At 36.3% G+C, this 24,995-nt stretch overlaps 1 long non-coding RNA gene across 1 annotated transcript in view; it reads right to left on the bottom strand.

The window, feature by feature from the left end:
- Positions 1–1,382: 1,382 nt before the first annotated feature.
- The window catches only part of LOC133331490 (uncharacterized), a 42,945-nt gene continuing 19,332 nt past the window's right edge, over positions 1,383–24,995 (bottom strand). Inside the window, exon 2 of the long non-coding RNA XR_009754385.1 lies at positions 1,383–1,478. This is a non-coding gene — a long non-coding RNA (uncharacterized LOC133331490). The remainder of the gene's footprint in view (positions 1,479–24,995) is intronic.

Raw genomic sequence — 24,995 nt, 5'->3', positions numbered from 1 at the left:
ATTTATATTCATGGATACAAATGGTACTAAATTTGGTACAATTTGAATTTTAGGCCAACCTATAGACCTATAATCATGAAATTTGGAGTCAGGATCACTGTAGGGGTGTATGATTGAGATATGTGGGAAGTTTTAAAATTTGTTACTAATATGTACTAAATTTGGTACACTTTGAATTGTGGGTGAACCGATAGAGTTGGAATCCTCAAACTTGGATTTAGGATCACCGTAGGGGTGTGGGTTTGGTTTAAGTTGTAAGTATTGGCAATTCGTACTACTGTGTCCTAAATTTGGTACAATTTGAAATGTAGATAAACCGATAGAGTTGGAATCATGAAACTTGGTTTTAGGATCTCTGTGCAGGTGTAGGATTGGGGTATGTAGGAAACAATTTTGGAAATTGGTTCTACAATGTACTATATTTGGTACAATTTGAATTGTGAGTGAACCGATAGATTTGGAATACTGAAACTTGGATTTAGGATAAGTGTGGGGGTGTGGGTTTGGTTTAGGTAGGAAGTATTGCAAATTCGTACTACTGAGATCGATTAGTTTCTAAAGAGCCATGTTTCCTTTGGAAACAATCTGATCGGTAATCGAAGATTTGTGGCTCAAAAAAAAAAAAAAATGCTCTCTTTACATGAGGCACAGTAGGTGAAAATTTTTTCCATAGAAACAACAAAGGAACTCTACTGAATTGAATTTTTTTAACTGATTATGACCTAGACGATCGGCAAGGTGAAGGCTAAGAAAGGGGTAAACAAATAATAAGATATATATCCGGGACCCTGAATATGACTTGACGGGAGTTTCTAGCTCCCTTAAAATGGTAGTCGAAGGTAATAATTATAAAAGAGCTGTAGTGATTTCTGAAAGCTGAGCGTCTATGTCAGACCAGAGAATCTATATAGACGAGATCAAGCATCAGGACATGGAATCAAGGATAAGAAAATCTATATAGGTTCATTGGGTTTTCAACTCATCTATGAAGTCGTATAGTCGCTGTGCCTTAAGCTGGCATTGAAAAAATCGTCAGATATTACACAACTGATTGTGGTGTGAACTTTTGCAAAGAGATTCCGAGGACTTTAGCGAATCTCTATGGATGAGATGGAGGGCCAAGGAGATTCCTCTCATGTGCTGAAGAACCGGAGAATTTAAATAAACGTGCTCAAGGATCAGAGTTCCTCGGCGGGCTGGAATGTCACGGAGGTTCTAAGGTTCTATACAGCTGAAATACCAGAAAGTCTCAATAGACGAGTTCAATGATCAGTGAGTCTCTGCAGACGATCTGTTTATATAGAAAGGATGACGAACCAGAAAATCGATATAGTATATGAACAAGGTGAGGTAAAAAACTGCAACAAAGTCAAACGCCATAATTATTAATTTTTTTTAAATTTTATTGAATAAAAGCAAAAAATTTCGGAAATAGCATTAAATTTTAGAAAAAGTTTAGATTTGTTCGAATTGGTCACCTTTGGGCACGAATTATGGCCTTCAAACGGCCAAGGAAACCGTCACACGCTACCCGAATTTTGCTCTGCGGTATTTTGGCCCATTCCCGGCGAAGCGCTTGCTTGAGGTGATCGACACTCTGGTATTTTTTAGTGACACCATTGCTTTCTAAAATACTCCAGACACAATAGTCCAACGGATTGGTATCCGGAGATTTTGGTGGCCATTGTGCGCTGGAATTTCAATGGCTTTACCCCAAGCTCATTTTTCAATATTTGCCGAATGGAATATAGCGATATGTTCAGCTCACGAGCCATTTTTCGGCCACTCGGAAGCGACTTGATCGATTCTTTACTTTTCGAACCATTTCTGCTGATGTTGCTGTTCTCTTCCGTCCACTTCCTTGACGTCGGTCTACGCTACCAGTATCACGGTAACGAGCAATGTACGAGACACAAAATATTTATTCACATTTAAATGTTGGAGTGCTCTCACGATGTGGTTTACAGCCAAATATAAAGAAATCACACCTTGACGTTTGAATTCCATCACGAATACCCTTTTTTCTGAGCTGCCACTGGAATAATTTTATGAGCTGTCACTGGAATAATGACAGCAGACTGAAGTTGGTTGCAGTTTTTTCATCTCACCCTGTATGGCAACAGTACCTTATGTTGGCCTTTGCAATATATCTGACATTTTTAATACAAACAAAATTTGCAAGAAATCAGGACATATTTTTGGTTTGATTGAGGACCAGAAAATTGACATAGTTTCATTAGTTTCAACTCAACGACGAAGACCTATGGGATGCGCTTTCTTTAATAAAAAGAATCCCACGGCATCAAAGCTGATCTTTATTTCATTCAGGCCTTGAGTGGAATTTTAACATCGTGTGGATGTTCCGAAGACTTCGTGAATAAATATGTTCTTTGGAAGATATTTTCAAGACCTCGTATCAAACTCCAAAACTTCTGGAGTTATTTTTTTTATAGAAAAATATATAAAATTAAATTCCCAAGACCTCGGGTCATATTTTTTCTATATGGTCTTTCATACAGACTATAAAGTCTCTGTAGATATGTGAACGATCCGCGAACAAGTGACGAGATGTAGCAACCAAAGACACGCGACAGGCAAATGATACATCCCTTGACCTACAGCACACCTACATATGCTACTAACTAATATTTCAGATCGTCGATGTAGATATTCTGTCGCTTTTCGAAGGTTTTAACTACAGTCTTGAATGGAAGCGGCAGAAATTTGACCATCCATATTCATGGAGGACTTCCAATATAGATCCATGTTTTGATATAGCCCCCTATATACGCGTCCGTTCCATTTATATAAAGCTAAACTTATTTTCCAACTGATGTGTCTAAAGATAGACATTTTGGATTTTTCAGTAGAAAACAGTTCATTTTACAAAATTTTTAATAACCAGCTAATATTTTAAAATAGTTCAGATGTGCAGAGTTTCAAACTAATCCACAATTTTCTCTTACGCAAACCCACCTGTAATCAAGGTGAAGACAAGTCATTAAATATTTATACATCAACCATTAGTTAAATACAACAACTACAACAAATAGATATATAAATAATTTATAAACATAACTGACAATAGGTAAAATTAAATTACCAACTTCCACCATAGAAACCTATCAAAAGCACATGTAATTTACGGTTGAATATCAGATGATAGTCCACTTCTAGCTCTTCTATTTAATTTTATTATAAAGGCAAAAGAGCGTATAAGTTCTTTTGTCAATGCCAGCCAGACAGCCAGCAAGCCATCCAGCCAGGCCAAGTCGAAAGACAAACTCACAAATAACTTTGGTTAAATGGGTATGCAGACAAGGAAGTAGAAAAAGAAGAAGAAAACTATGCGAATTCCAGTCGTAAATATTGAAAAATAGAGAAAGACAAACCATTTGTTGAGTTAAACAACACATCGTTACTATCAAGTCATAAAATTTAGTTACTATTACCCTAAGCAGAGCTAAGAACCTCAAATTCTAGCGGCCAAGATGTTCTGAGGTAAAATGCCCGGGCACACAAACACTCGTTCACACACACACAATTATAGATAATCTCCCAACTAAATACCGAAAAACCTGAGTCTGTAATGGTAACTGTAACTGTATTTGTTTGTTTGTTGTACGACTGGAAAGCAGCAGTTGGTTACAGATGGTGGCTTGCGATGTCACGTAGCAATGCATTCCTTACTAGAACTGGCAATTGAAAACTGTAGTGATGTTAAGGATAAATGGAGATCAGTGGTGGCAATGTAATAGTTTTGGAAATGATTTCAAAATTTGTATTTCATTTATTTAAATTAGTATACCCAACACAACTATGTTGTCGGGGTATTATAGCTTTATGCAGCCCCAAGAGTTTGTAACGCCGCGAAATATTGGTCCTAGACCCACCTTTAAGTATACCGATCGTCATATCTCGACTAGCTGAGTCGATCTATACATGTGTGTCCGTCCGTCTGTCCGTCTGTCCATTAAATTTGTAAACACGATACAGGCCACAGTTATGGACCAATCTTCACGAAATTTTGCGTGTAGGATGGGTTCTGGCCAATGAAGACCCCTATTGTTTTTGGTTAAGATCGGTTAATATTTAGAGGATGAAATGGACCAAATACTTAATTTTTGTCGGTTTTTCTGGTCGCTCCAGAGGCCGCAATTATGGCCCAAACATCTAGAATTTGTACATGTAGAAGGGGATTGGGCCAAAGAATAATCATGCCGGTTTGATAAAGATCGGTCAATATTGAGCGGGTCAAATGGACCCTGACTTTTGTGTGAAAAATGACAAATTTGTATTCTATAGCGTATATTATAAGTTGATAGTATATCCAAGGGGAGTGGTTGACCTTTAAATTGATACCCATTATATTGTCGTATGTACTCGGATGTGGGAGTTACACTCAAATATGTACAGGTGCTTACGTATTTAGATATTATTTAGTAACCCATTACCAAATTAGAGAACGGAAATATAGCGCTGATCGCTTTGGAAATTTTTTGAAGTTCCAGTTGTGGTCAAGGACAACGCTTATAATTTTCGGTGATGATCAGATTAAAATTTTGAGATGAAATGGACCGAAAACTTAATTTTTTTCGAGTCGAATATAATCCGAAAATCACAACACAACCCACCGTGAAGGGAATCTGGACAAGTTATTAGAAGGGCTTTACTGAATATTCGAAAATGCAAGGAAAATGTTCTGTTGACCTCTAATCGGGCAAGAGGATGCAATATCACGAGTAAACATCGGAGTAAACTTCCGCAGAAAGTTAGAATTCCGTGGTAGTTGTGTAGGGTATCGTATGGTCGGCCCCGTCCGACTATACTGCTCCGCTCACTGGTTTTTTTTTTGTGTTTTTGTTTTCGAGTCGATCTATAGGCCACAATTGAAAGCCCAACATCACAACATAACCCACGGTAAAGAGAATCTGGACAAGTACAGCCCTCGTCTACTGAATATTAGAAATAGTTGTTGACATCTAGTCGGTCAAGAGGGTTCAAATATCGCGAAATATTGCCCAAGCTCAGAATATATTGAACCACAGAAGTGGAAGGTGTGTAGGGTATCATATAGTCGGCCCCGTCCGACTATACTGCTCCGCTCACTGGTTTCATTTATAGTTGTTGAATATCAAAGAGTATATTAATAACAAGAAATGTGGAACTTACCTGTTATATGAATTCAGGACACATGAAAAGAAAAACATAAATAAATAATTAGTTGATTTTATAAAAATAATATAATTGTTTAAGAAAAAAATAGAAAAATGTTCTTTCAGTAGGTTATGATAAATGTCAATTCAGACGAAATTGGATAAAAATGTAATATCTTAATCTGAATTTATTATAATCAATTGAGTCGGATAAATAAGAAAGTCATCTTAGAGGGTCGCGTGGTGGTCCTAACTCAAACAATCCGCCATTAAAATGTAAGTGCCTCTAATTGCTTCTTTTTTTTTGAACACTTCTAAAACTTTCACCGCCAATTGCTTGGATACATTATTTGGCACTTATGGTGATTTTATAAACGAATCAGGTTAATATTTTTTCCAAATTTCTTTACAACAATTTCAAGAGAAAAAATAGAAGAGCCTTGGACAGACTTTTTTTAATATCGCAAAACGCCATGAACTTCTACTTTTATAACAGAAAATCTATAGAATGAAATGTTCAATAACCCAGGTCATATTTTAGCTATTCGTATTCATTTTTGGACGACCTTCGTCATTAAGTGACGCTCTTTAAGAAGATTCATTATTAGTGTAAAAAAAATATTTTTAATATTTTTAAATATCCACGCTAACACATTAATATCGACCATAAATTGAATTTGAGTACCATTCAGTACCAAATTTCATGATTTGAGCTCTAAAGGTTCACCCAAATCCAAATTTTACCAAATTTAGTTCCATTTAGCTCACATCATTTCCATAAGTACCCTTCTCAACCATCCAACAAAACTTCCTGCATACCCCGATCCTACACCCCCACAATGATTCCAAATTCAAATTTAAGGATTTCACCCACAATTCAAATTGTGCTAAATATAGTACACAGAAGTACGAATTTCCAAAACCTCCTACTTAACCCAAGCATTCACCCCCACAATGGTTCCAAATTCAAATTTAAGGATTTCAACTCTAGTGATTCACCCACCACACAAAACTTCCTACTTTACCCAAACCGTCACCCCACAGTGATTCTTAATCCAAGTTTCAGGATTCCAACTCCATCGGTTCACCCACAATTCAAACTGTACCAAATTAAATACACAGTAGTACGAATTTCCACAACTTCCTACTTTACCCTAACCATCACCCTACAGTGATCGATAATCCAAGTTTCAGGATTCCAAATCTATCGGTTCACCCACAAATAAAATTGTACCAAATTTAGTACACAGTAGTACCAATTTCCAAAACTTGTCGACTATAAAGCCGCATTCGACAGCCCTATCCGTTCAGAGGTGTTTAAAGTCATGTCTACGTTCGGCATTTTTGCAAAATTAATACGGCTATGCAGGATAACTTTAAGTGGCACAAGCACAAGGTAAGCTGTTGAAGTCGGAAAGGACCTATCGGAGCCCTTCAATACCGAACGAGGATTCAGACAAGGTGATAGTTTGTCGTGTGATCTTTTTAACATCCTGCTGGAAAAGGTCATACGAGACGCAAAGATGAACAGAAATGACACTCTGTGCACCAAACAACACATCTTACTCGCCTACGCCGATGACATCGATATAATGGGTCGAACATTGCGAGCGGTAACAGCCACCTTTGAACAAATTTAAAAGGAGTCTGCCAAAGTGGGTCTGGCAGTAAACAGCGAGAAGACCAAGCTGATGGTATCAAAGCGCAAGACGTCCAGTAGACTCCGACCAACTGTGGAACTTGAGAACTACAGCTTCGAGGGAGTTAAAGACTTTATATACCTTGGTACCACCATAAATAAAACGAATGACATCAGTTGTGAAATTCGGAGAAGGATTGTGATGGCCAACAGATGCTACTATGGTCTAAATAAGCAGTTTAGAAACAAGGCCATCTCCCGCCAGACCAAACTCACACTTTCAAGACGCTGATACTACCCGTGCTATTATATGGATCAGAAGCATGTGTACTTGCGCAAGCAGATGAGGCAGCTCTTGGGGTGTTTGAAAGAAAAATTCTCCGAAAGATTTACGGGCTGATCAGCGTCGACGGTGAATATCGGCGTCGAATGGACCACGAGCTTTACCATTTAAACGCGGACATCGACATAGTCAGTCGTATTGAACTGCAGCGACTAAGGTGGCTAGGCCATGTTGTGCGGATGAATGAGAATTTCCCAGCTCAAAAAGCGTATAAAAACGGGCCTACTGATGGTTCCCGTAGAAGGAAAGGCCAAGTAGAAAACAACATCTTGGAACGTGGTCTTTCAAATTGGTGGATTTGCGCACAAGACCGACGCGCTTGGAAATCTTTTTTAAGCTCGGCTTATGGAACAACCGTTCTGTAACAAGCCAGCTAAGTAAGAAAATAAGCTCTATTGGTTCACCTAAAATTCAAATTGTACCAAATTTAGTACTGTTTAGTATCCATAAGTATTAATTTCTTAAACTAAATCCTGACCCTAATACTTCACCTCTACAATGATCCTGACTCCAAACTTCATTGTTCTCGCTCTATCAGTTCACCCAAATACAAATTGTACCAATTATAGTGCGATTTAGTACTTTTCGTACACATATGTAAAAAAAATCCAAAACTACGTACATATCCCAATCGTACACTCCGACGGTAGTGTTAATTTTAAATTTCAGGATTCCAGCTCGATTTCTACCTCTGATTTGTACCAAAGATAGTACCATATAGCACTTTTCGTAGCATGAGTACACGCTTTCAAAACCATCTCCTTAAATAAATAAATACATCGCAACCCTAATTCGCATTCCAAATTTCAACTTTTTACCTTTATGCATTCACATGCCACGAAATTGTACCAGATTTAGTACTTTTTGGATAGTTATAGTTCGAATTTCCAAAAATCCTTTGGTACATCTATCCTACACTCCATCAGCGACCACAAATCCAAATTTCATAGTCCTAGCTCTAACGGTTCGCCAAATCACTTTTAGTACTTTTCGTACCGTTCTTGTACGAATTTCCAAAATCCCAGACCAAAATCCTTTGGACCAAGAGTGACCCTCACCCAAAATTTCAAGATTCTAGCTTCAGCCGTTTCGTCTGGGCGTTGATGAATCTTTAAATCAGTCAGTCAATCACTTTACCCTTTTATTAGTATAGATAAAAATATTTTTAAAACTCCACGCCTTATAATACGCTCTAAACTTATTTATATATATTTATTTTTATAAATATTATTCCAAATTCTGACCTTATATTGGGCTGTACAAAATATTTGTAAAAATGCACGCCTTATAGCTACCAGGTGCTCGTGCGCTATCAAATGTATGCCGGTGAAAGGAAGGCCCAGAATTACAGCAATATCACTATCATGGCTTTATTGCAGCATCATGCCCAATGTGGTTATCCCATGTCCTTGATGATCTCTCGATCGATAACTTGGGAATCGACCAGATACTTAGTCCTAGACTTTATTCGAAACTATATTTGCGTTTTTCTCAATATTTTACAGGTATACACTACCACATATTTTATTACCTTCTATATATGGAAATGGCGGAAAATTGCCACCGTGAAGTACATCTATATTTATATTATTTTTGAGGATAGTTGTAATCTAATATTTGTTGTTGTTGGTGGTGGTGATGGTAAGGCATGGTATGTGGGCTACGTTTAAGTAAGAAAACTGTCAACAACAATTGTTGATTATGCCTATACCGACAAAACACAAACTGACAGACAGACCAACAAACAGTCATACGGACATTAGCATAGCACAACACAATCATAACCACATATATCTAAACCATGCACACGACATCCTTATTTATTATTGCTATCATTAGAGATCTAAATACGTTCAGCTGCTCGTCTGTCTCCTTCTCAGTTTATTTGTATGTGTGTGTGCGTTTCTGTATTAAATACGTAGCAGAGGCAAGACTTGTCGTTAGTCCTGAATTTAGGGGTTATAGTGCAACAATTCACCTGTGTAACATATTTGCAAATTGTACGTGTTTATAGTTGATTTTTCTGCTCATGGTGTATTTTGTTGTTCACAAACACACATACACACCAATGCAATTTTAGTCAAACAATTGCCAACAAAAATGTAGATATATGTATATGTGAAGTAACTTAGTGACAATTTATATATTTTTGCTAGTATGGGAGTATATAGTGGTGAGAAATAAATTATGTAAACTAGTTTATAGATAAACGAAAAATATATTTTTAAAATCAATCCGCTTGTTCCATAAGCCGAGCTTAAAAGAGATTTCCAAGCGCGTCGGTCTTGTGCACATCTTCTCAACGTTCCCAGATATTGTTTTCTACTTGGTCTTTCCATCTAATTCGTGGCCTTCCTCTTCTACGGGAACCATCAGTAGGCTCGCTTTTATATGCCTTTTGAGCTGGGGCATTCTCATTAATTCGCACAACATGGCCTAGCCACCTTAGTCGCTGCAGTTCAATACGACTGACTATGTCGATGTCCGCGTTTAAATGGTAAAGCTCGTGGTTCATTCGACGCCGATATTCACCGTCGACGCAGATCAGCCCGTAGATTTTTCGGAGAATTTTTCTGTCAAACACCCCAAGAACTGCCTTATATGCTTGCGCAAGTACCCATGCTTCAGATCCATATAACAGCACGGGTAGTATCAGCGTCTTGTAAAGTGTGAGTTTGGTCTGGCGGGAGGTGGCCTTGTTTCTAAACTGCTTACTTAGACCATAGTACCATCTGTTGGTCATCACAATCCTTCTCCGAATTTCAAAACTGATGTCATTCGTTTTATTTATGGTGGTACCAAGGTAGTTCTCAAGTTCCACAGTTGGTCCGAGTCTACTGGACGTCTTGCGCGTTGATACCATCAGCTTGGTCTTTTCGCCGTTTACTGCCAGACCCACTTTGACAGACTTCTTCTCAATATGTTCAAAGGTGGCTGTTACCGCTCGCAATGTTCGACCCATTATATTGATGTAATTTCTTTGCGTCTCGTATGACCTTTTCCAGCAGGATGTTAAAAAGATCACACGACAAACTGTCACCTTGTCTGAATCATCTTTTCGGTATTGAAGGGCTCCGATAGGTCCTTCCCGACTTTAACTGCTGACCTTGTGCCACTTAAAGTTCTGCATAGCCGTATTAATTTTGCAGGAATACCGAACGTAGACATGGCTTTAAACACCTCTGAACGGATAGAGCTGTCGAATATATGTCGATGTGTTTTCGTGGGTCTTTCTCAGGATTTGACGCAGAGTGAAAATCTGGTCAATGGTGAATTTGCCAGGTCTGAAGTCGCCGCATTGGTATGGTCCAATAATGCCATTGACCATTGGCTCCAATCGTTCACACAGCACACTGGATATCACTTTATATGCGATGGGAAGAAGGCTAATTCATCTATAGTTGGCACATATCGTCTTGTCTCCTTTTTTGTGCACGGGACACAGAATGCTAAGGTTCCAATCATTGGGCATGCATTCCTCTAGCCAAATTCTTCTAATCAGCTGATGCATGCTCCTGACCAGCATCTGACCACCAGTCTTGAATAGTTCGGCTGGTATGCCATCGCCTCCTGCTGACTTATTGTTCTTGAGCCGATTAATTGCTTTTATGGCCTCATCTTGGGTAGGTGCTATACACTCTATGCCATCATCTCTTATTGGTTCTGGGGTATCTTCTTCACCGCCACTATCTGATACCAGACGCTTTTCAAAATGTTCCTTCCATATCTTCAACACGCTGTCTGTATCTGTCACCAGGTTTCCTTCTTCATCTCTACAGGAGGATGTGCTTGTACTAAAACCTTCGGTTTGGTGTTTTACTCGTTGGTAAAATTTCCGGACTTCATTCTGACTCCGTTTTTCTTTCGTCTTTTTTTCTGAAAACACGTTTCTCCTCTCTCTTTTTCTCCCGATAAATTTTCATCAGATTAAGTGTTGCTACTGCCTGCATGGTTGCCCTATACGCTGCGTTTTTTACATCAGTAGCAGTCCTGATCGTACCATGGGTTTCTTGGTGGTGGTTTTTGGTACCGAAGTGTTGCTTTTGCTGCAGTATGTAGGGAGTGTGGGCAATTCTTTGCTATTGTGCTTCTATACTATTATCGGGACAAAAAGTGCTTTCGTCAAGCAGGTGGGTAAGTTGAGCGGAATAGGCTTTTGCTATCTGTTGTGTTTGCAGCTTTTCGACGTCAAATTTCCGTGGTACATTAGATCACACCTTTGCTGCAACATTAAGACGGTTGCGTACCTTGGCTGCCACAAGGTAATTACCCTCGGATCGATCGGACGTCTAAAACACTGGATAAATGCCTTCCGTCTATCACAACATGATCGATTTGAGTTTTCGTTGTTCGGTCGGGAGAAATCCAAGTGGCCTTGTGTATATCGAGATGTTTTTTTGATGCCGCGAAGTCAATCGACCTCATGCCGTTGTCTGGTGTTTCTTCATGGAGGCTGAATTTTCCGACGGTGGGGCCAAAGACATCTTCCCTTCCGATTTTTGCATTAAAATCTCCTAGCATAATTTTAATGTCATGGCCAGGGCAACGGTCATATGCTGTTTCTAGGCACTCATAAAATATGTCGTTGGTCTGTTCATCTTTATCTTCGGTCGGAGCAGGGGCGCAAATGAGACTGATGTAGTAGAACTGCGCTATTATACGGATTATAGCAATTCGCTCATCTACTGGAGTGAATTTGGAGACGAGGTCTTTTATCATGTTAACCATAAATCCGCAGCCAAATTCACGTCTCGTTTCATGGCAGATATAATACAGAGCGTAATCATCTGATTTACTTACGCCTGTCCCTTTCCTTCGCATTTCCTGTAAGGCAATAATATCCGCTAAAGAGGACACTGCACCTGTTCTGTACAACGTGCGCACCTTCCAAGTGCAGATTCGCAGATCGTGGTCCTTTAAAATTTTTTCGGGGGTCGTCAGCATTTGGAGGGTTTGGTTTTCTTTTTCTTTGCTTTTTCATAGTAGGTGGGATTTTCCGAGTGTGGGCAACTAACCTGACGCCTCAAACCATTTTTATAGTTCTTATGGGTGAACTCACGGCACATATTAGCTCACTATTTCATTGGGTGATGAAAATAGGTACTCCAGGTGGCACCACGGGGAGGTCAGTGTCCACAATTGAGATGAAGGAGGGATCAAGATAAGCCTGGACTTCGCCATGTTAAAAGCCAATCAGAGCCGTTGCTTGGTATCTATCATTCCCTACGCCATTCCTGCACTACTTATAAAGGGTTATAAAAACTATTTTTAGAAATCCGCATCTGATATAGGGTTTTAAGACAAAATATATTTAAAAATTTTATATAGGGTTGTTTTTTTTTTAATCCACGCCGTATTTATAATAATAAATATAAAATATAAGTTTACAAAAAAATATATTTTTTAAAATTCAAGATTTGTATAGGATTAAAAAAAATATTTTTAACGAGTCACGGCGTTTTACATACGGCTATAAAAATATTTTTTATAAATAACGCATTTTTTAGGCCGCGTCTTACAAAAAAAAAAAAAAAAAAAAAAAAAAAATTTATAAATAACGCTTCGGAAAAATATTAAATCCGCGCCTATATAGGGCTATAATGCTCTCTTAAAAATCCAATAACCTTGAATTTAATTTTGAATAACCCTAATAACTTTTCTCCGGGTGTTTTCCATATTTCCAGACATTCTGTTTATAAAATATTTTATTTGTTCTTTTGCGAATGTGTGAGTGTGCATTTTGAGTGCGCCCTGAATGTTTATGAATGTAAAGTGATGCTACATAGAGAACCCATATATTCTAGTGCACACATAAACAACATACACAAACACACACATATATATATCTGCACCATTTGCCATTTGTATTGTATTGTCGAGATGATACAGGAAAATAGCTTCAGGATATTCTAAATAAAGCAAAATGATTATCATTTCTGTTGTTATCATAGAAGTGACAGTATAGTCCTTGTTGTCTCGATGTTGTTGTTGTTGCTATTGATGTCGATGTCATTGTCATACGTTATAAGCACCAATGGTTCGGTATGGTTCGAGTTTATTTGCGAACTCACGCAAACTATTTGTGTATTGTGTGGTGGAAGGTGGGGAGGTTGACGGGTTTACAACATTTTGACCAGTTGAATAGTCCTTGTCAATTGTTCGCTTGTTTGTTTGTTGGCTGGCTGTTTAGACTACACAAAAGTTTATCTATGTGGTTGCGTGCCATGTTTAGGTACTCTACTCTTGATTTTGTGGTAAACACCAAGATCAAGCAGAGAAATTGTGTGGCGTGATTAGCATTGGAAATCAATTGAACGGAGAATCAACAATCAGGCAGTCAGTCAACGAGTCCAATATATAAACAATGTGTTTAAATTAAGGTGTTGCAAAGATGAATGCTATCAGGAATATAAAAGGACTTAGGAATGAAAAAAAAAATCCAGGGAAGAAAAAATGCCAAAAAGGTACTGAGGTCTTAAATTTTTTTAGAGTAAAATATTTATTTCATGTTGGTTCTCTATTTTACTCTCGGCCTTTAAATTTGAAAAAATTTATATCTCATAATCCTTGTATATCTCAATAATCCATAATAATTGGCTTGTATCTCTAATGCTAAAACTAATTTATAATTGTTTACTTATACAGGAAGCTGCATAAATAATTAGTATTAATGAATATTTCCTTCATTGCATTATCTTTCATTGGTCGGCTCCCGCTCTCACACACTCTTTCTCTCCCACCAGCAAACTCTTTCTGACCACCCATATCCCCTCCACACTAAAATAGCATCTAAATTACAAATACATTGGAAGTGGATTTTTAAAACAAATAACTATCGGACGAATACAAATCTACACAGCGATGCTACATATTTAAAAGGTGACTAGTCACTTTGCCAGTAGTTTCCTAAAAACCACATACACAAACACGCACCTATTTCCTTTTCCAAAAATAACAAAACAATATTCGGATATTTGTGTTTAATTGAATTTCAGTTAAATTTCATTTGAATAAATGTTTTGTGGTTATAAATTTAGCATATCGGATGAATTATTTATGCATGACAGCAGAGGCAAAGGACAAACGGACCGAGAACATATATTATATGTTTGAAATTTACATACATATACATAGATACAATGAACATGGCTTATTATTGCCATCCAACCGGACAGTCAGCTAGCCAGTCGTCCAACTATACAGCCATATGCTATAATGATAAATATCAATTGGATTCATTAACTGACAATAATTAGTAACAAACACTATTGTTAAGTGACCAGCTGTTGTGGTATGTGCGGATTTTAGCTAAACGGGTGACAAATTTCAATGAAAAATATAATTTATTTTAAGAATTTAAAATAGTAGAGAATCCCCTTCAAGCTGAAGGGAGTTTTGATAGACGACCTACAGTCTTTGTGGAGGAACTGAGGAACATTATAGACGTCTTTATTAGCGAGCTGAAGGCTGTCGATGTAGATGAACTTAATGGAGTCTTCATAGAGCAATAGAGCAGGGTGCCTTTAGAGACAAGCACACAGTGGGAAAAAATACCGATCAAAAAATGAAGTTGAAGGAAACTTTTAAACATTAATGCAGTTTTAAAGTAGAGTGTTGAGAGTACTTAAGTCCGTATAAAATAATCCGAATTAATAAGCTAGAACGGAATAACGGTACATTTAAAATAGAAAAATTTTCCAATGTTAAAAATGGCATTTTTAGGTATAAAATTGCGATGCTCGTGCGCATTCTGTGAATATATTATTATAAAATTTTGTCCATTTTTGATATATAGTATTGGTATTTAATTAAATGGTATAGTTATATAACCCATAAGTTATTTTAATTTAGGTGTTTCGGGCTGAATATATGTAAGGTCCGTTTTTGTAATTCCTTCAATTAAAATAGGGGTTTAGTATGGAGTGCAGTCGAGTTCAGCGTTGATTTTTGTTTTATTTTTCTTGTGTGTCTGTCTAGAACATCATACTAAATTTTTTCCTGCGACTTCCTGCGACTCTCGGATTTATGGCAATTTTTTGAAATAATTTCAATTTGGTGTAGGAAGCTTTTTTATGGTTTTGTTCAAATAAATTTAAAAATTTGTGAATTTTTTTGATATAATTCATCAAATATGACTTGGAATAGATCACAGCATAGCAGATAAGAAAAAACAAGTTCAAAATGCCCATCCTAAGATTCCAGAGTACTGGGTGTGAGTATAAAAATGAGGGTATTTAAGTAAGCGGCTCCAAACATTGATTTTAAACTTACGCACTGAATATACATTTATTCCAAATGTCTTTCTAAATAAAAATTGAAATTACAACGAAATCGGTTGTAAGAGTCTTTTAAAATACCCCAGTTAAAGGGTCTACTTAATGAACCCTGACAAAATAGCATTGGTGTAACAATCATATATACACGGTTTTACCTACATTTATGGTGCGGTGCAACACCAAAAGTAATGAATGATAACAACAAAATTTCGTCATTAACCCCAAACATCAACTTATACGAATACGGTCTGTCTACCTTACATGCAAGGATTCGATGTTTAGAATGTATATTGCACATTTCATACCGACTAGTTTTGAAAACGTAGAAAATTAATAGCTCCGATCGGCCACTTTTCGAAGAAAAGGAAGGCACGCATCATTAATGATTTGAAGGAAGAAATGCACATTGTTATTAACACACCTAAGTCAGTATCCGGAACAACAAACGATGGCAATACTGCTAGGCGTTAGTAGGTGTTGATGGAAAATTAATTAAAAATTTTAGTATCATCCTTTCAACCATGGCCTGTGGATGTGCTATTAACGCAGAGTCTTTTAAAAAACTTACTGAGGAAACATTTATCCTTTTCGTGGAATTATATTTTGGTTCTATATGCCTTCAACCATACACAAAATATTAGTGCATGGAGCTGATATAATCAAATGTGCAGCTTTGCCCATAGGAATGTTGTCTGAAGAAGCCATGAAATCCAGAAATAAGGACTTTCGGAACTACAGGGAACTGTGCACCTGAAAAATTAGTCGCGAGGAAACAATGAGGGATCTTTTCAATAGGTTGCTATTTTCTTCTGATCCAAAAATATCATGTTTGTCTCGTAGTACATCTCTTAACCATCGATATGGTGAGCCACTATCTGAAGAGGTCCTTAAACTACTGGAGTATCCAATACTACCAAATAATTCAGATCAAAACTCGGATTCTGAATGTGATTAGTATTTAATAAGTAACGCCTAAATTTTGTAAAATATATATAGTTTAATGTTTTAGATATGTAATAATAACAATAATAAAGATATATATATATATATAATAGTGTTTGCCCTTAAACCACTTTTTAACCTCCAAATGTTTCGGAATTTTTAAAAGAAGCTTCCATTTTAGGAGTACAATTAGTTATAACGAAAAATGTTGCTTATTATAAAATATTTCAAATGCTTCAAAATAGTAATTTTCACCTAAAAATTTAAGTTTTTTCCAAAAAAAAAAAAAAAAAAAAAAAAAATGGGTTAATAAAAAAAAAATTACCAAATTTTTTCATAAAATAATTAAAATTGTCCATCTAAGTCTATTCTTATCCAAAATATCGATAAACATACAGTAAAACATCTACTTTTATTTTCTGCGCGCTAGATCTGCATTTTTTCCCACTGTGAAGCAGAAGCAGGGGATCTTTAGAGACGAGCAGAATCAGGGAGTATTTATTGACAAGTAGAAGGTAGCCCTAGAAGGGTGCAAAATTGTGTTATACGCAAAAAAAAACTTAAGTGGGAAGTATTTAAAGGCGGGAAGAGTGTTGAAGAGCAGTGAGTTCTACAGATTAGCTTAAGGGAAGGAAGCCTTTCTGGATGAGCGAATGGACAAGATGTCTAATAGTCGAGCTGGAGAGGGTCTTTATAAATGAGCTTAGAGTCAGGTAGTCAATTACAAAATGTGCAGACATGTGTACAATTGAAAATTATTACAAAACCTGAATCTTTTCCCAAATGATGCACTTCTATCAGAAAAAATACTAAATTCTGCCGAATTTTATATAAATCCAATTAAGACACCGATGGACACATATTTTTACTAAATCGACATCAAGTCTAAATAGGGGACACATCAGCCCACCATTGCATTACAAAAAGTTCAAATTTAAAATACATGTAAATCTCATATATAACGTATTGTATATGGGAATTAATTAAAACTTCTATTATCTGATCATCACTGAAAATTACAGGCGTTGTCCTTGACCATAACTGGAATCTTATAGAACATTTCAAATCGATCAGCGCTATATTTCCTCCCTCTAGTGTCGTAATGGTTTATTAAAAAATATCTGAATACGTAAGCACCTGTAAATATTTACGTGTAACTCCCACATCCGAGTACATACAACAAAAAAATTGGTATTAATTTAAAGTTCAACAACTCCTTTCGGATATACTATCAACATCTCGGCTTCATGTCATTCAGGAGCAAATATATACGCCATTGAATACAAATTTTGACCCGCTAAATATTGTCCGATCTTTATCAAAACAGGCATACTTATACTTTGGCCCGATCCCCTTCTCTATGTAAAAATTCGCAATGTTTGGGCCAAAATTGCAGCCTCTGGAGCGACCAGAAAATCATACAAGAATAAAGTTTTTAGTCCATTTCATTCCCTAAATATTAACTGATCTTTACCAAAAACAATATGGCCTTCATTGGCCAAAACACATCCTACATGCAAAATTTCGTTAAGATTGGTCCACAATTGTTGCTTGTATCTTGTTTAAAATTATAATGGACAGACAGACGGACACACATGTCTAGATCGACTCAGCTAGTCGAGATATGACGATCGGTATACTTACAGGTGGGTTTAGGACCAATATTACGCGGCGTTACTAACTCTTGGGGCTGCACAAAGCTATGATACCCTGACAACATAGTTGTGTAGGGTATAAAAATCCTAATATATACCTGTCAATTAGTAAATGTTTTTTTAAGGATATTTTTTGAAGAACATCCACTAATTCTAAACGAATTTCTTTAAAGGACTTCTAGTAATCTATAGAATAATATTACCTATGTGCTTTCAAAACACAGTTGAGTCACGATGCTAAATGTGGTAGATACTCCAACGTAGCTTTAGTGGAGGGATAAGGGATATAATTATTTAAAATTTAGACCCTTTGTGTGGTGACCAATAAGTCCCATTTTCGGACATAATCTAGGCTTGATAAAGGTAATAGGCCGTGTAAAGTTTGGTTCAAAGCGGACATTCCATTCACCTGATATTGGATTTTTAAATATTGAACATTTTGACCCTTTGTGGGGGTGGTACCAAAAGGAGTGAACCAATGGGTTCCAATTTCGGACTTGATCTAGGCTTGGTAAACTTAATAGGTTGTACAAAACGTGGTTCAAATCGGATAGTCCGTTTGCATGATATTATAAGATTATTCTTTGGCACAATGTTGAACATTTTGTGGGGAAGGTACCAGAAGAAGTGGACCTATATTCCCCATCTTCGAACTTTAACTAAGTCTGAAAGAAATATTAAGATGTGCAAAAATTGGATGAAAACAGTTACTCCCTTCGAGAGTTATAGTGCTCGCCAACCAGACATTTGTTAGTCGACTCAAAATTCTCTAATACGGATTTGGCCCAATGAAACATGGGGGTTATACCCAATATATCGATGAGGCACAATTTGGCAATAGTGTACTACCTTAACCAATAGAGGTCCGTACCACATGTTAATATATTAACATTTGATTTGAAACCCCCTCCAAAATTGCGTTTCCTTATATGCCTTTTAATTATAGCCCATATACTTCAATTCCATTTTGATTTACAAATACAAATCGTTAAGATATTACAAATACCAATTGATCAGTATAGAAGCCGACGTAAGTGGACACATGTCTGCAGAGAGACCACAGGTCTGTATAGAAACCAAAGGACTTTATAAAGAACGATTGGTCTTATAGTGAATATAGACGAATTTGTCAGTATAGTGGCGATAGACTTTAATAGAGACTAATTGTTGGGAGATGGGAGATGTATCTAAATCTGAACCGATTTCAACAAAACTTCAGGACATAATTCAGTACCCTATGCAAAATTTTGTCTCAATCGGAAAAATATTGGAAGATTAATGCACCATCTACATAAAATCGGACGAAACTATATAAAGCAGCTATATCTAAATCTGAACCAATTTTCACGAAACTTGGGACACATCACTCCTGGCGCAATTTAGTACGCTATGCAAAATTTCGTGCAAATCGAAATATATATGGGGACTTTGTTGTACCATTTACATAAAATCGGACGAAACTATATGGGAGCTATATCTAAATCTGAACCGATTTTCACGAAACTTAGCACACATCGCTCTAGACTTGTTTCCGTACGCCGTGCCAAATTTCGTGCAAATCTAAAGATATATAGGTACTTCGGTGCACCATTTACCTTAAATCGGACGAAAATATATATGGGAGTTATATATAAATCCACACAACTTTTTACCTATGCCAAATTTCGTGCAAATCGAAAATATATATGGAAGCTATATATGGAAGCTATATATAAATCTGAGCCAATTTTTTCCCAATTTCAATAGGATTCGTCCTTGGGCCAATTATAAATGCGGCCGGTACTTTGTTTACAATTTAATAGCAACAGACGGACGGACATGCATAAATCGACTTAGAAAGTGATTCTATGCATATTCTCAAAACGAACCCTGTGTCTATATCGATTCTTTTTGCCTGTTACAAACATATGCACAAAGGCATAGTACCCTGTACCACAGTGTGGTGAAGGGTATAAAAAGGTACTCAATGTGTGACCATAGTACCTTATCATACCAAATGTTAACCTCTGTGGCGTATGAGTCTTGATATTATTATCAACAACACGTATCCGCTCCAGACCACCAATTGGTAAGTTTATTTGAATTTACTCAGATTTTATTTATTTATTTATTTTTTTTTTTTCAAAACAAAAATATTACTTCTCTAATCAAAAGAAAATTTTAAACATCAACTATAAAATACGTAAAATACAAATAATATTATTCAAAACTTTCTACATGTTTATCTTTACAAAAGTTTCACGAGCAATGTCAAAGTATAATTAAAACCTTGTAAAAACACACCATACCCCCCCACACACTAAAAAACGCCAAAAGCCTAAGCACATGAACTTTTTCTATGAATAACTGGCCTTGAATTTAAAGTTAACATTTATTTTTTGTTATGTTGCGTTACGTTACGTTGTTTTTGTTCAGTCCTTTTGTGTCCTGTCGTGCAAACGAACGAACGTACGAACCAACAAACAACCATATGTGGTAACATTTGTTGCAACATTAACATTTGCATTTCCATTTCCGTCATTATAGCCGGAGGGCGTTGTGGTTATATTCATCTGTAGTGCCTGCACAAACGTTACACTACCACATTAGTAACGGTAACAGCAAACATGGCAATAATAATGACAAAAGCCAGGCAGGCAGCAGGGTTTTACATTGCACAAAGGCAAACACCCGCAATCACACACACAGATAAGTACACAAGCCATATAGTATTATAATCGTCATTGGTTTGATTATTATGATAATCATCATCGCAGTCATAGCCGTAGTTGTCGTCATCGTCATCACCAGCATAATCATGAACATTTACAATGCACATTTATGTCTTTGGCAACCACATGAAACGTATCGTCTGTATATATGTATGTATATATGGCTATGAATGCACATTGCACAATAATACAAAGGCATTGTTGCACACTACTAATACATACACTGGCATTTTATCACACACACACACATCTATATACATATATTAATAGTATATGCCGACATTAACACATCACAGTCAGTCACTCAGTCAGAGGCATACATCGTTGAGCAACGTTGTCGTCATCAGCATCATCATCAGCGTCGTCGTCATTGCCGTCGCCGCCATCCCTTTGCTTGACGTTAATTTAACTTGAATTTCCACCTAATGTTTGTTTATTTAACATACTGACTTGAATGTTTAAGCATGGCTGCTGGCATAAATGTGTATTTGTGCATGGGTCTATGTGTGTGTGTGCGTGTGAGTGTTAAAGCACATGTGTGCATTCATCGGATTTATATGCATTCGTCGACTGTTGCATTATGTGCTCTGCACGTTTGCTTTCATGACTATTCAAATAAAAAAAAAATATTCTTTGCAACCATAAAACATAAATAGAGACGACAAGGTATTGGTGTTGGTTGACTCAAATGTGGCCATAAAAATACGATATGAGTAATTTTAACTGGAATGACATTTAATTAATGAAGTGTATATTGTAAAAATTAAAAAGGAAATAGCATTCACGAAACATATAAGGGTAAGATAACCTAACCTAAGATCGTGGGATACAGAAGAGATTGAACCTACAAGAGCTACTGTATAAATTTCGTGTCGTAGGTATGTTTATTTTCGCATTATCTCGAAATATTGGTACCAGACCCCATATTTCTTTGTACCAAATAATTTTCATACAATTTGGAGTCAATTTATAAATGGCCGTCTGTCTGTATGGCTGCTGTGAATGATATCTTTCGAAGGGAGTAACTGATTTTGTCCATACTTTGCACCTCATAATACTTATTTCAAACTTATTCTAAGAAGGAGCATATCAGTCCAATCCTTGTGGTACCGTCCCAAAAAATTTTCAAAATTTTACTGATACTTAATTACAGGATATTATAGCTTTGTTTGGTCCCAAGAGTTTGCATCGCCGCGAAATATTGGTTTTAGACCCACCTTTAAGTATACTGATCGTCATAAATCGGCTAGCTAAGTCGATCTAGACATGTGTGTCCGTCCGTCTGTCCATTTCAATTTCTAAACAAGATACAGGCCACAGTTATGAACCCATCGTCAAGAAATTTTGCATATATGTTGGGTTTGGTAAAAAAAGAATCCTATTGATTTTTTATAATAAGAGGATAAAATTGGCCAACAAATTTAATTTTGCCTGTTTATCTGGTCGCTCTAGAGGCCACAATTATAACCCCAATACCACGAAGAGAATCCAGCCAAAGAATAAGGATGATTGTTTATCTAATGTCTCAGACTTTGTGTGAAAAAAATGGATTATGAACCCCTGTAAGATATAGACCTGAGAAGAGGAGTGGTTGACCTTTAAATTGATACCAAGTATATATGTACCAAGTATGAACTAAGATGTAGGAGTTATACATAAATATTTAAAAGTGTCTATGTGTTATGTGATATATTTTTAGTATTACTATTACCTGACTAGAGGGCGGAAGTGTAGCCCTGATCACTTTGAAATTTTACATGATTTTCTGGTTATGGGCGGTGATGTTGGGATGATATTTTGGGGGTGCAATGAACCGAAAATAGAGGCCCTTATGATATGCGGAACATCACATATTTTACACTGTGAAAGGTATCTGACCAAATACTTAGAACGGCTGTTTAGATGATGATCGTCAATATTCCGAGGGTCAAATAAACCAAAACCTATTTTTTATTTTATAGCGTAAATATTCACCAAGGGAAGAAATGTTCTCAATGGAGGTTCCGCAAGTGTAATAAATTTATAAATTCTTATGAGAAAAAAATTTCCATACTTGCCTGTTGGATGATCACATTTTATTAATAAAGAAAAAAATACATTATGTTAATCTATCATCATAAAACCCCTACGAACATTTTAGTGTGAAGCGAGTATATAAGTCAATAAAATTTGTAAATCTAAGGGCCAACAACTTGGTTATAATAAACACATCTTCCCGCTTTAAAAAATATATTTTGTTTCAATTTTTTCCCACAAAATAGCCTACTAGATTCCCTTCCACGTATTTATTGGTTATAAATGTGGCCTCTAGAGCGACAAAAACAAGTTCACAAGTACATTTCATCTCATACATATTATCCGATCATCACACCAAAAGATACAGATGTCGGATTTTACAGGAGATATCAGCGCGACATTTTCGTCTTCTAGTGTGGAAATGTTAATACTAAACCATATCAGAATACGTAGGTCTACATCCGGTCTCTGTACTACTGGAATAAATTGGCATAGAATGCCAATTTTGTGATTCTGCAGACATTTGTGTGAAAAATGACAAAATTTTTATTATGAAGGATAAACACCCGAGAAGAGGAGTGGTTGACCTTTGAATTGATACCAGTGGTATATGGGTGGATGTACTCGGATGTGGGAGTTATACGTAAATATTTAAAGGTGTTTATGTGTTATGATATTTTTTAGTATTAATATTACCCACTAGAGGGCGGAAGTGCCTACATGATCGGTTTGAAATTTTACATTATTTTCCGGTTATGGTCAAGGACGACGCCTATAATTTTCGGTGATGTTGAGATGATATTTAGGGGTTTAATGAACCGAAAACATAATTTTTGTCAGTTTTTCACGTCGCTTCAGAGGTCATTATTACATGCAAAAAATCACATATTTTGTGATTCTGCACAAAAAAGTCTTGATGCATTTGACCCGCTGATATGTTTATTTTTTGGCGCTTAATTTCAACAGCTAAATATTTTGGCAAACACAATAAGTGTCTTCTTTGGTCACACTTTCTATGGGAAGAGGTTCTTCTAGTCTTCCATAAGTAGAACACGACTTTCCATGAAGTATTTGATGATTTCCTCAAACTATATGGATATACATTTTAGAGTAAATAAATTTTGGAAAAAATAGTTTTTACTGAAAAATTTATCAGTACTGTCATCTGCTGAAAAAATAATGGATTTCTTTTTCCCCAAGCTAATATTAATTATGGGCTCTTAAAAAAGGGATCTTGTTTTATCTGAAAATAAAATGCCTACGATATTATCTGAAAATAAAATGTGTTGTTATTATTGTGTTTAGGTGATTCTGACCTTAAATCTGAATACAGTTTTTGTTTCTATCTAAGTAAGACCTTTCGTTTGTCCATGACAAGAATAGCTGGTTTTCTATACACTTAATGAAGATCTTGGGTACCCTATGAGAGGTTTTATATTAGAAGTAGATATCTAAACTTTAATAAAGAATGATGAATACTCTTGTGATATTTATGAATATCTTGATCGTCTATAAGCAGTTTTCTATTAAATGTAGCCTCTAGCCTTCTATAAATGATGAAGACGAGCCTCTGACCTTCTAAGTGAGAATGAAGATCCTGCTTTTAGTATACGGAAGAAGGTTTTCCAACACTTTTTGCAAAAAAGTGTTGTCTGTAGGAACGTCGTCCTGTACAAAAACAATACATATTTTTGGACTTCGTTTTGAAGAAAAAAAATGTATTAAGCGAAACCTCTGATATATAAAAATAGGACCTGTAACTTTTGTTGTTAGAAACCCATATTTTAATCTGAATACTGCTTTCTGATCATCTTTTGAAGTATGACCTTTCGTTTGTCCATGGGAAAGAGAGTCGGAGTTCTTTGGTGCGTTATTTATATTGGAGTTATATTTAAATCTGAGCCGATTCTGAGTTACTCCACATACAGTCGAAATCGTATAAAACAACACCAATTTTAGTGACATGTTGGATATGGGGCGCTACATTTTAAATCGCAACGACTATCAATTATAGCGACCAATTTGACAGGCCCATTGATGATCGTTACAAATGTTTTCGAGTTAATTTAAATATTTATACTTTACATCTATAATAAGTATGTCCAATGAAAACGTAGCCCGTCCCACACTTCGTTGTAGAGTATAAAAATACCATATAGTGATTTTTACGCCCGTAATGTGCTGCGCAATTTTCCCTGTGCAATAGAAAATCATTTTGTCATTTTTCCAAAATGCATCCATCAAAGTCTGAACTTGT

The sequence above is a fragment of the Musca vetustissima genome, unplaced genomic scaffold, assembly GCF_032173495.1.
Source record: "Musca vetustissima isolate MV318-11 ecotype Yass unplaced genomic scaffold, APGP_CSIRO_Mvet_v1 utg5072, whole genome shotgun sequence".
Classification (NCBI taxonomy): Eukaryota; Metazoa; Arthropoda; class Insecta; order Diptera; family Muscidae; genus Musca; species Musca vetustissima.
The sequence above is the reverse complement of the archived record's forward strand: the minus strand, read 5'-3'. Positions and strand labels throughout refer to the sequence as shown.